Genomic DNA, 12,918 nt, shown 5'->3' with positions numbered 1-12,918 from the left:
AAAAGGCATTATGGAAAAGATCCATGCTGTTGTTGGACAGAACATTTTTGTGGCAACCTCAATGTTCTAAACTGCCCAGAAAACACAGAGAGTAACTTTGTGACGCAACCAGGACGCTTTGGTGTTACTTGTTCAGATAATAGGCCCATTGAAAGGTTGAGATGGAAAGGAAAACAGAAAATACAAAACAGAGGTGCAATTCAGCATAAAGGGGGCGGGGCGGCCTGAAGAACTCGCCCCTGAAAACCACTTCTGTCCGAGGCACTGGGTAAAACTGATCTCCTAGGCTTTCATCAGGGGTTCAGGAGTTAGTTGAAAGGGATTAGGTGAATGATTTTTCACTGGTCAGGCACCTCTTGATGGCATCAGTCTTTGGAGAAGACCCCTAGAGACTATGAAGCAAAGAACCAAATGCCCATTTATGTTTGTTTCACACACTGTTAATCAGCTCTTTTCCTACTCCAGCATTAGGTCTCTCGGCCTGTTCAAGCTGGATTTAGAGGTGTTTGGGATCATTATTAGCAGGTTAATCTGAGAGACCATCTGAATGAGTTAAAGACCAGCTAGAAACCACTTTAAACCGGCTAAAACCAGCAAGCCTCAAGAATCCTGTTCTAAGAAACAAAAAAGAAAAAAAAGTTTAATTTCTGGTCTGCATCTTCTCTCGGTTTCTTCTTCCTTGCCAATGGCTTGAGGAATGATCATTGCCTCACATTTATGTAAGAAGCCTAACATTACATCTAAGATTCGAGATTTAAGATTTTTATTTGTCACACACATGGTTATAGAGCACATATCCAGCGGTGAAATATAAATCATATAAATCCAGCTGAAAGTGCTGCAGCGGTCATGTGCTGGTGGCTTGAAACCAGATTTCATACAGAGTTTGCCGTCATAAACATTCACGATTTCATTAGTTTCTAAACTTTCTGTAAGAAGTGAAAACCCTGAAAAACTCTCAGTAATTGCACGTCTTCTCTCAAATAGATTATCTGAACAAATGTCAGTATGAACTCTACCATTTTCTAACTGATCAAAAATGGTTTTATTCAACTTAAAAAGTTACTTTTATTCAGCGTTGTCTTGTTTGTTCATAATATATTTTTATAACAAATTAAACATTCAAATTTCTAACTTTAATTGTTAAAATGTAGTAATGTAGAAATGTATATTAACCAAAATAAATAATAAATGCGGTAAAGTCTTGTTCATGGTTAGGTCATGTTAGTTACTGCATTAACCAACTGAATCTTTTTGTCATTAAATTTTACCCATTCAACTCCATTAAGTGTTGTGAGCTATCAAAGAGCAAATGTTGAGCCTTACGATTTCCTGCCAGGTCCAGTCGAAACACTTTTCATGCTCTTAGTGTGAAAACATCACAGTAGATGTGAAGTGACCTTTTCCTCAAGGATTGCAGACAGATAGTCCAACCTTTCTAGCTGTCAACATAAACATGCCACTTGTTTGTGTATCAAACTGGAGGCGTCACAAACAAACTGTGCTGAACTCCAGATCATGAATGTACTCATCCCAATGTACTCACAAATGTGTCCACAGAAACCAAGTGTTAAATGGCATCTAAATGTTCTCTCATGAGAACTGTGATTAGGTTGATTAGCTTTGCTGGATCTTTGTTCATTTTAAAGGCAAGTTTCATTATAAGGTTAATGCTCACTGTAAGCCAATAAATCGACCTGAAAGCTTTTGATTTCAGTGAAAAGGCATGTTCAATTTTCTCTGCGTCTCAGTTAAGTGACCACAGTCATCTTGCTGGCGCGGACCTCATGCTTGATGGAGAGGCTTTTCGTCTCCGCTGTGTGTTTAACAGGTAAACAGCATGGGCTGAATTGGAAAATAAATATGGAAAATTGCAAGGTTACATGTTTCGATAAATACATCATGTGTGATTCAGTGTTAGCTGTATTTGAATATAAAAAAAGTGATGTTAATTTTTGAAAACATCAGTCAGGACAGTTTAAGCTGCTATGATGGTTCTTATAGTGAAAAGGTTATTTCTACAACATCTGTACCCCAATGATTTCCATTTTACAGTTCAAATATGATTCAAAATCTCTACTTTTAAGTTCCACGGAAGAAAGAAAAGTCAGAAAAATACAGGTTTGTTACCTCCTGATTCAAGATACAGATTTCATCAGTTTGTTTAGTACATTACATTACCTAGGAATCGAACCATGCTCTATCAGTTGAGCTAATGTGGTAAGACCGACCACATGCTTCAGTGACATCACTGGCTCCGCAAAGACTAACAGACATAATTAACATCTGGTCCAGTCTTAATTCTCTCTGTCTGTTTCCCTCTGGTTCTGCATGTCACTCAATCCGCTGTGGATACACTGACGGTCAGACACAGGTGAAAAAGACATAATCTTACATACTTCAACAATCAGGTGCACCAGTTCCTTGCAAAAACATTATATTCCATGTACATGACATTTCATCAAGTTTTATCCATGTTTAAGCGTAGGCAGATGAGAAGACATCATAGTGATGTGTACATGGTCTAATTATAGTACATCTAATATGCAGAGGTGTTACACAATCTTTGCCCTCCCGATAGCATGCACATTAGTAAGTTTGGTCCTAACGCCTCTGCAACCTCATGAGAACAGACCTGTCCCCATGGCAATGCAGGACCCAGATTCACGTCTAATTGTATTAAACTTAATTAGCTGGAGCCATGACAACGTCAGCATTGCATTACTGGAACAAGTGAAATTTACTTTAGATAAACAGAATAACACTAACAACCTAAAATTAAAAATGTTTTAATTAAAAACAATTTTTTTAACTCAATGACCATGTCTGTAAATATATATATATATACTGTATGCATGTGTGTTTGTGTGTGCGCAGATGTCTATCTATCTATCTATCTATCTACACAATACACACACACAATATTTCTGATAATCTATCATTTATCTGAACAAAAATTACTGAATGAAAAATATGAATATTTGGATGAAAAGAAATTGAATTGTCAAAAAACTATGACTTGCAAGGTGTCAGGCTCTTGAAGGCTCTTATATTTCAGAAATTGTTCTCAGGTGGGTCACGTTTCCTTTTTAACCGTACAAAATGATTTTCTGCAGTTAGAAAGAATGACAGGTCAAGAACTAAATAAGAGACTGTGTTGCCATGGTGATAGTAGAACACTCAGAAAAAGCCGTGGCATAACAACAGAAGAATTTTAAGTGCAGGGACCGGCGGGTCAGAAAGTTGAGCTCGACCAATCTGAAAAACAAACACGGCGGGATTGAGGATCGTGTTTGTCAGAGAACATTTTATGCACTTAAGACTCTGAATATTAAAGCTCAACCTCGATTCTCGACAAAATGCATGTGTTTTGTGGAATTTGCACATCGCCCAAAACAAACATACACAAACAGAAACGCATCTCTTAGAGGAGCCTGTTGTTTCCAATGCTCAGTGTCTGCATGTAAATGTTTTTCTGCTTTACATGCCTCGTCTCTCTGGGACGCCTGGAACGCGTGCTTTGAAAAACAGCTTTGAAAAGCTGCTATTTGTCTTCCGAACTTCCTTTGCTCCAGGAACAATTGAACATTCCCTTTTCTGTCTCTTAAAAGCTTGTTTCATGCTTATGCAGATCATAAACCCCGTCTGCAGTCTAAACAGAACACACAACTATCTACAAACAACAGTGTCTTTCTTGCTCTCATAAACACGCCGGGGTCAAACGCCTCCTCCACAGACCATGACCGCCGAATCACAAACCCCACGCTCTCAGCCCCCAGTGACACAGAGGATGATTTTCATTAACCCAGGGAAGTGCAAAAGCCCATCGGGATCAAATATGAATGTGCCTTTGAGACACATTCTCCAATCAGCTGATGCTCAGGCACATGGTTGGAGCTCCTTAGGGCTCCGCGTTACCCCGCTGAACTCCTCTGCATCCCTCCCATGCTTGCCAGGGGCCACTGCATTGTTTGTGTCCACACTCTTAGATCATGCATAGACGATCCACTGTGTGCAATGTGGAAATGAGCAGTCATAATCAGTGATTTAAGACTGGCTCCAGTCGGTGATGTGAATGGACATGCAAATGCAGGCGTACAAGATACACATGCAAAATTCAGATATACAAGATATATTCACTATATTCAAGATAAAATTCCGATCTTCAGATATACAAGATATACATACACAGAAAAATGAATCTGTCTAAATGCCTGTTCAAACCAAGCACGATAACTATAAAGATAACGATAACAATATAGTTCTAAAAATTGTCAATATTAAATAATAGCAGAGTCCACACTGCAGACATAACGATAAAGGCACAGAGAATTTATATAGTTGGAATCGCTTTCAGCACTATTTTTTTCCAGTTGATGAATGATACAAAGATTGACACCCAATCAGACTCCATCCTGCTATCGAGCTTGAGAATTTAAAGTGGCAGATGAGCATGCACTTAGAGAAACAGATTTTATCTTCCACACGTGTGTCGACGCTTATATCGTTATCTTTATAGTTATCGTCCTTGGTGGGGCTTAAATCAGCATTTTTGTCCTGGACCTAGTAAACTTGTACAAACATCTATAAAATTGACTTGAAAATCAATATTTTTAAAACATTCATTATATTTATATTTAAAACAAGACAAAAAATGTATTATGTACTTGTCACGGTTTTACGCTGCCTGAAGGAATACGGAGTCGAGGATAAACAGAATAAGGCTTTTAATATATCCAACACAGGGGATATCCAACATGGAGCACAGAGGTAGACACACGTAAGTAGCAAGTTAGTCACAAGTGAGCACAAGTGAGAAGACCCGACAAAACAGAACTGAAGGGACACGGCTTATGAACAACAGATAATTGGGGAAACACAGGTGGATGGAATCATTAAATTAACAGGGACAAGGAACACATGAGGAATAGAATTGACACACCTGGGAACTAATCAAACTAAACACGGAAGACAGAAACTGGGTCACTGGGGCAAAAACACTAAATGAGTCCAGGTGTGTGACAGTACTCCCCCCTCCCGGTAGGTGCGTCCTCGCACCGTAGAAACAACAGGGGGAGGCGTAGGTGGGAACTTGGGAGGAGGTTCCGGTGGAGGACGGACTTCCAGGAGGGGGCCAGCAGACAGGGACCACAGAAGCAGGAGCCAGGGAGGAGACGACGGAGGAAGGAGCCAGGGAGGAGACAGGAGCAGGAGGAGCCAGATGGTCCACCAGAGACCAGCCAGGACGGAGATCCAAGGTGGAGTCGACGGCGGGAGGAGCCATGGTGAAGGAGGGGTCGACGACACCAGGGGGCCGACAGGCGGAGACTGCACCGGTGGGTGAGGAGCCCAAGATGGAGCAGCACAGCCGCAGAGCCAGGGGGACGTCGAGGTTCCGGAGGGCCTAGGTGGAGCAGAAGGCTCAGGCGACCAAGGTGGAGGCGGGGTCCTGGCAGACCGATGTGGAGCCGGAGCGACCGAGGATGGAGGTGGAACCGGAGGGAAGGAGGAGCCTGACAGAGCCGGAGGGATGGAGTGACGAGGTGGAACCAGAGGAGTGGAGTCCCGAGGCGGCGGATGGTCGACGACTGACCAAGGTGGAGCCGGAGGGACGAGGGAGCCCGGTGGAGTAGGTGGGATGACAGGCCACGGTGGAGACGAGGGAGCTAAGAGCCAAGGCGGAGCCGCTGGGTCGAAGGACCGAGGAGGAGTCCAGGGCTCGGAGGCTGGAGGCGGAGACAGGGCCTTAACACGCCAAGGCGGAGCTGGAGACTGGCAGTCCAGCGGCGAACCACCGCGCCCCGATGGCGCGGACTGAGGGTGAGCTGCGGGACTGACTGGCACCAGCAGGGATGGCGAGGAACTGGCTGGTCTAGGAGGAGGAGAGAGGAGAAGGATGGGAGGAAGGACAGGAGGATCAGGACTGGACGGAACCAGCGAAAGAGGAGTAGAGGGACCAGCAGGTTTGGGAGGAGGCGGGAGAGGGAGGCTGGGAGGGAATAATTCAATTCAATTCAAGTTTATTTGTATAGCGCTTTTTACAAAACAAATCGTTACAAAGCAACTTTACAGAAAATTATGTTTCTACAATATTTAGTAGTAGCTAGTAGTTTGTGCACATTTGACAGGATTTTAGAAAAACTAAAAAATAATAATAATACAAGACGTAGTCAGCTAGACGATGAACTATCAATATTATTAATTAAGTTATTATATGATTAAGTCACACATTTAGGAATAATTGTTAGTTCTGTTTGTTCATTCAGGGTTAGCATCATCTGAGGTCCTCTGAGGGTCAGCATCATCTCTTCTCAGGTGTTCTGGATCCAGACTGGAGCTTGTGTAAATCCTAGTTACCACGGGATGTGAATCCCGTGGCAAAACATAGAAACAAAATACAGACATCATTAGCATAGCTGCTGATCCAACAAAGTAAAATTAGTTTAACCCAAGCTAATGAATAAAAATGCACCTTTGATCAGATGCAACTACACTCACAATTAAAAAGATACATTATTCGAATGCTTGGCGAAAGAGATGTGTTTTTAATCTAGATTTAAACAAAGAGAGTGTGTCTGAACCCCGAACATTATCAGGAAGGCTATTCCAGAGTTTGGGAGCCGAATGTGAGAAGGCTCTACCTCCTTTAGTGGACTTTGCTATCCTAGGAACTACCAAAAGTCCAGCGTTTTGTGACCTTAGGGTGCGTGATGGGTTGTAACGTGGTAGAAGGCTAGTTAGGTACGCTGGAGCTAAACCATTTAGGGCCTTATAGGTAAGTAATGATAATTTGTAACTGATGCGGAACTTAATAGGTAGCCAGTGCAGAGACTGTAAAATTGGGGTAATATGATCATATTTTCTTGACCTCATAAGGACTCTCGCTGCTGCATTTTGGACGACCTGTAGCTTGTTTATTGAAGAAGCGGGACAACCACCTAGAAGTGCATTACAATAGTCCAGTCTAGAGGTCATGAATGCATGAACTAGCTTTTCTGCATCAGAAACAGATAACATGTTTCGTAGCTTGGCAATGTTTCTAAGATGGAAGAATGCAATTTTTGTAACATTGGAAATATGATTTTCAAAAGACAAATTGCTGTCTAATATAACACCCAGATTTCTGACTGTAGAGGAAGTTACAGTACATCCGTCTAGTTGCAGATTGTAATCTACAAGATTCTGTGTAGTGTTTTTTGGTCCAATAATTAATATCTCCGTCTTATCCGAATTTAATTGGAGAAAATTCTTTGTCATCCAATCTTTTACATTTTTAACACAATCTGTTAGCTTAGATAATTGGGAAGTTTCATCTGGTCTCGTTGATATATATAGCTGAGTATCATCAGCATAACAGTGGAAGCTAATTCCGTATTTTCTAATAATATTACCAAGGGGCAACATGTATATTGAAAATAGAAGGGGACCTAGGACGGATCCTTGTGGCACTCCATATTTTACTGATGATAAATGAGATGACTCCCCATTTAAGTAAACAAAATGGTAGCGATCGGACAGGTAGGATCTAAACCATCTTAGAGCCTGCCCTTGAATACCTGTATAGTTTTGTAATCGATCTATGAGTATGTCATGATCTATGGTGTCGAACGCAGCACTAAGATCAAGTAAGACTAGAAATGAGATGCAGCCTTGGTCTGACGCAAGGAGCAGGTCATTTGTAATTTTAACAAGTGCAGTTTCTGTGCTATGGTGGGGCCTAAAACCTGACTGAAATTCTTCATACAGATCATTTTTATGCAGGAAGGTGCTCAATTGAGCAGACACAACTTTTTCTAAAATGTTAGACATAAATGGAAGATTTGAAATAGGCCTATAATTTGCCAGTACACTAGGATCTAGTTTTGGTTTCTTAATAAGAGGCTTGATAACCGCCAGCTTGAATGGTTTTGGGACGTGTCCTAAAGATAACGACGAGTTTATGATATTGAGAAGCGGTTCTTCGGCTACAGGTAACAGCTCTTTCAGTAATTTAGTGGGTACAGGATCTAATAAACATGTTGTTGGTTTAGATACAGTGATAAGTTTATTTAGCTCCTCCTGTCCTATGGTTGTAAAGCACTGCAGTTTATGTTTGGGTGCGATGGATGAAACTGAAGTGTTAGATGCTGTAGAATCTACATTCGCTATTGTATTTCTAATGTTATCTATTTTATCAGTGAAGAAATTCATAAAGTCATTACTATTTAACGTTGGTGGAATATTTGAATCAGGTGGCATCTGGTAATTTGTTAACTTAGCCACTGTGTTAAATAAAAACCTTGGATTGTTTTGGTTATTTTCAATGAGTTTGTGTATATGCTCTGCCCTAGCAGTTTTTAGAGCCTGTCTATAGCTGGACATACTGTTTTTCCATGCAATTCTAAAAACTTCTAAGTTAGTTTTTCTCCATTTGCGTTCAAGACTACGAGTTACTTTCTTGAGAGAGTGAGTATTACTGTTATACCATGGTACAGTACGTTTTTCTCTAACTTTTTTCAATTTGATTGGGGCAACAGCTTCTAATGTATTAGAGAAAATAGTGCCCATGTTGTCAGTAATTTTGTCTAATTCATGTGTATTTTTGGGTACAAATAGCAGTTGAGATAGATCAGGCAGGTTATTTGCGAATCTTTCTTTGGTGGCTGGAACAATAGTTCTGCCCAGACGGTATCGCTGCGACATATAGTTAATATCAGTTATACGCAGCATGCACGATACGAGGAAATGGTCTGTAATATCATCACTTTGAGGTACAATATCTATAGCAGTAAGATCGATGCCATGCGATATAATTAAATCTAGTGTATGATTAAAACGATGAGTGGGCCCGGTGACATTTTGCTTGACTCCAAAGGAGTTTATTAGGTCAGTAAACGCAAGTCCTAATGTATCATTTGTATTATCAACGTGAATATTAAAATCTCCCATGATTAGCGCCTTATCAACTGTAACTAGAAGGTCTGAGAGGAAATCTGCAAATTCTTTTAGGAATTCTGTATACGGCCCTGGTGGTCTATACACAGTAGCCAGAGCAAGAGATACATTAGATTTCTTTTGCATGTCTGACAGAGTAACATTTAGCATTAGTATTTCAAAAGAGTTAAACCTGTATCCTGTTTTCTGGGTAACATTGAGAATATCACTATATATTGTTGCAACACCCCCGCCACGACCAGTCTGACGGGGCTCATGCTTATAACAGTAGTTTGGTGGAGTAGACTCATTTAGACCAAAATACAGGAGAATACAGGAGACACAGAAGATTCAGGGCTGGGCGGAACCAGCGGAGACACAGAAGATTCAGAGCTGGGCGGAACCAGCGGAGACACAGAAGATTCAGAGCTGGGTGGAACCAGCGGAGACACAGAAGATTCAGAGCTGGGCGGAACCAGCGGAGACACAGAAGATTCAGAGCTGGGCGGAACCAGCGGAGACACAGAAGATTCAGAGCTGGGCGGAGCCAGCGGAGAAACAGAAAACTCAGGGCTGGGCGGAACCAGCGGAGAAACAGAAAACTCAGGGCTGGGCGTAACCAGCGGAGAAACAGAAAACTCAGGGCTGGGCGGAACCAGCGGAGAAACAGAAAACTCAGGGCTGGGCGTAACCAGCGGAGAAACAGAAAACTCAGGGCTGGGCGTAACCAGCGGAGAAACAGAAAATTCAGGGCTGGGCGTAACCAGCGGAGAAACAGAAAACTCAGGGCTGGGCGGAACCAGCGGAGAAACAGAAAACTCAGGGCTGGGCGGAACCAGCGGAAATGGAGCAGAGGAAATGACTGGAGGAGGTAGGAGTGGGAGACTGAGAGGGTATACAGGGGAATCAGGGCTGGACGGAACCAGCGGGGAAACAGGAATATTAGGGATTACCTCCGTAGACCAGTCCATCAGATCCAGAACTTGCTCCATATGACTTTCAGAGACTGTATACAGCTCACCCTCAGTCGCAGGAGTGTGGGCAGGGCTTTCCTCCACGCCCTCGATCTCCACGAGGACTCCCACGATGCACGGTGTTGCCGGCTCACACACCTGGTCAGTCGTCCTCTCGAGATCCTGTTCCCTGACAGTGGATGGCTCGGGCTCTGCGGCGGGCTCTGGCTCCGTGCGGCGTGATGGTGGCTGGCTGGTCTCTGGGTCGGGAGTGGGGCTGGCGAGGTCCTCTATGGGGCAGACGGTGAGAGGTGACCCATTTCTCGCCAGAGTCCACTCCACGTATGCGGCGAAATCCTCTCGAGGACCATCTTCGGACGACAACGCTCTGCATTTGGAGTTCAGGCTGGTGTTGTAGAAGGTGCAGAGCGCGCCGTCCGGGTAGCTGGTGGCATTAGCTAATAAGGAAAACTGTCTGGTATGGTCCTCGAGATAACGTCCTTCCTGCTTCAGCAGGAGGATGAGGAATTCGGGACGATAGAGGGGATCCATAGACACTAAGAAACGAAAAGACTGCGAAAAAACAAAAGCAAAACGGAGGGAAGAACACGTAGTTTTCTATTTTCTCCTTTGAGGTCGGGTCTTCTGTCACGGTTTTACGCTGCCTGAAGGAATACGGAGTCGAGGATAAACAGAATAAGGCTTTTAATATATCCAACACAGGGGATATCCAACATGGAGCACAGAGGTAGACACACGTAAGTAGCAAGTTAGTCACAAGTGAGCACAAGTGAGAAGACCCGACAAAACAGAACTGAAGGGACACGGCTTATGAACAACAGATAATTGGGGAAACACAGGTGGATGGAATCATTAAATTAACAGGGACAAGGAACACATGAGGAATAGAATTGACACACCTGGGAACTAATCAAACTAAACACGGAAGACAGAAACTGGGTCACTGGGGCAAAAACACTAAATGAGTCCAGGTGTGTGACAGTACTGTACTGCCTTTTTTTATTATTTTGTATTAATACTTTTATTTGGCAAGGACACATTAAATTGACCAGTATATATATATATATATATATATATATATATATATATATATATACTGTATATGTGACATTGATAATATTAATACAAATATTTAAGCACTGAATCAACATATTAGAATGATTATGTGAGAAATTCAGCCTTACCATCACAGGAAAAAATTACATTTTAAAATATATCATAATAGAAAATATTTATTTAAAATTCTAATATTAATTCACAATTTTACTGTATTTTTCTTGAAATAAATGCAGCTTAGGTGAGCATAGGAGGCTTCTTTAAGAAACATTTAAATGCAGACTTCTGAAAGACAGCAATGGATATGTAAGACACTTCCTTAGATTCTTATTTGTATTTTTATTTTATTTTTTGCATCAGAAGCAAACCCATGATGCTAAAATGTTGCCTAGATGGGCTGCTCACTGCATTTTGGAAAAGTGCTACAGTCTCGCTCTGTTCATCCTTATCACTCAGTGTTCAGGAAAACGGAAATCTGCTCTCCGACCAACCATGCAATTTCTGCATGCCAACTTCAAAGCCACAAAGTCTCTTCTCAACTGTATCAGGAACAGCAGGATGAAAGGTGATGTCTGTTTGTCATGTCAGGCACACAAACTACTGCAAGCATCTAATTTACGCTTTCCTTCCTCTTTCCTTATCAGCTGAATCTGATATGGCCTCAAAAACTAATCAGCGAGGGAAAACAGGAACAAACAACCAAAGGACGTGCTGATTAAAGACCTAGTGCTTGTAATGCCATAAACACTGGACCATGATACAGAAAGGGACAATATTTTGTCTTTGAATGTGCAAAAAATAAAGAGAAGCCAAAACAGGTGTACAATTATCATAGGTAATGCTAATAATGCATATGAAATAAAACAAGAACAACCCAAATAATACTTGAAATTACATTTGCATTGAGTTTCAGCTTTGCAAACTCTGTAGTTTACGAAGGATGGCTATATTTTAAGATGGCATCCATATATGTTTTTATGTTTTGCTAGCAAGCTACAATTTATTATCTAGGTCTGTCAGTCCAGCCAGTACAAAATAGTGTTTCAGTCTGATTGATACTGAACTTTTAAAGTATTTGTAAATATACATACTCATGATTAATTTACTCTGAAACAAATTTGTGATAAAGTGAGGATTATTGCGCTGGTCATGTATTCTCAATATGGCACTGCTAATGAGAGACCACCCTTATAATAGAATAAAATCTCTTTATATATATATATATATATATATATATATATATATATATATATATATATATATATATATATATATATATATATATATATATATATATTAGGGCTGTCAAAACAAGCTCGATAAACAGAGACGACTCTTGTAGTTGATACGCTGGAGCTTCTTCCTGTTATAGCGTCCTGTGTTTCACACTGCGCGTGCGCAGAACGCATACATGCAATGCAGCGAAAATTACAGCTTTTTGAAAAAGCATATGCATTTTTACTTGGTTTTACTGGCACTTGAAGCCTTCAGAACGTGAAAATATCGATCCTAAAGTATTGTGGCAGAGCAAATGAACACCTCCCAAAAACAAGAGTGCCCAGAGTGCTGCTTATGTGATGGTGGCGCATGTTTGTGTTTCTGAGTTCATTCTTTCGAGTTTCTCATAGTTTCATAGATATGTGGCTATATTTAACCACTGGTTCACCTAAAACTCTTACACTATCTGTAGTTAAATGGCATGGTTTGATATAGTGCTCAGGTAAATTTGATCTAAGTAAATGTTAAACTTTTGAAATTCCAAAAAAAAAGAACCACATATTGATGAATCAATACATGAAAATTATGTATCTGTGTCCTGTTATTTATCTTTTGATATGCATTTCAGTTAAAAAAAATAATGGTTAGGATTCAGGTGTAATTGCAAATAGTGATTAATCCTGATTAATCCACTGAAAATTCTGATTAATTTGATAAAAAAATTTAATCATTTGACAGCCCTAATATATATATATAT

The 12,918-nt window shown here is 41.1% G+C and overlaps 1 protein-coding gene across 2 annotated transcripts in view; it reads right to left on the bottom strand.

Moving 5' to 3' along the window:
• LOC113046693 (serine/threonine-protein kinase WNK4-like) overlaps positions 1–12,918 on the bottom strand; it is a 56,642-nt gene that overhangs the window by 21,094 nt on the left and 22,630 nt on the right. The window lies entirely within an intron of this gene.

Source organism: Carassius auratus, chromosome 28, assembly GCF_003368295.1.
Source record: "Carassius auratus strain Wakin chromosome 28, ASM336829v1, whole genome shotgun sequence".
NCBI classification, from domain to species: domain Eukaryota; kingdom Metazoa; phylum Chordata; class Actinopteri; order Cypriniformes; family Cyprinidae; genus Carassius; species Carassius auratus.
Note: the sequence above shows the minus strand (reverse complement) of the source record. Positions and strands in the feature narration are given on the sequence as shown.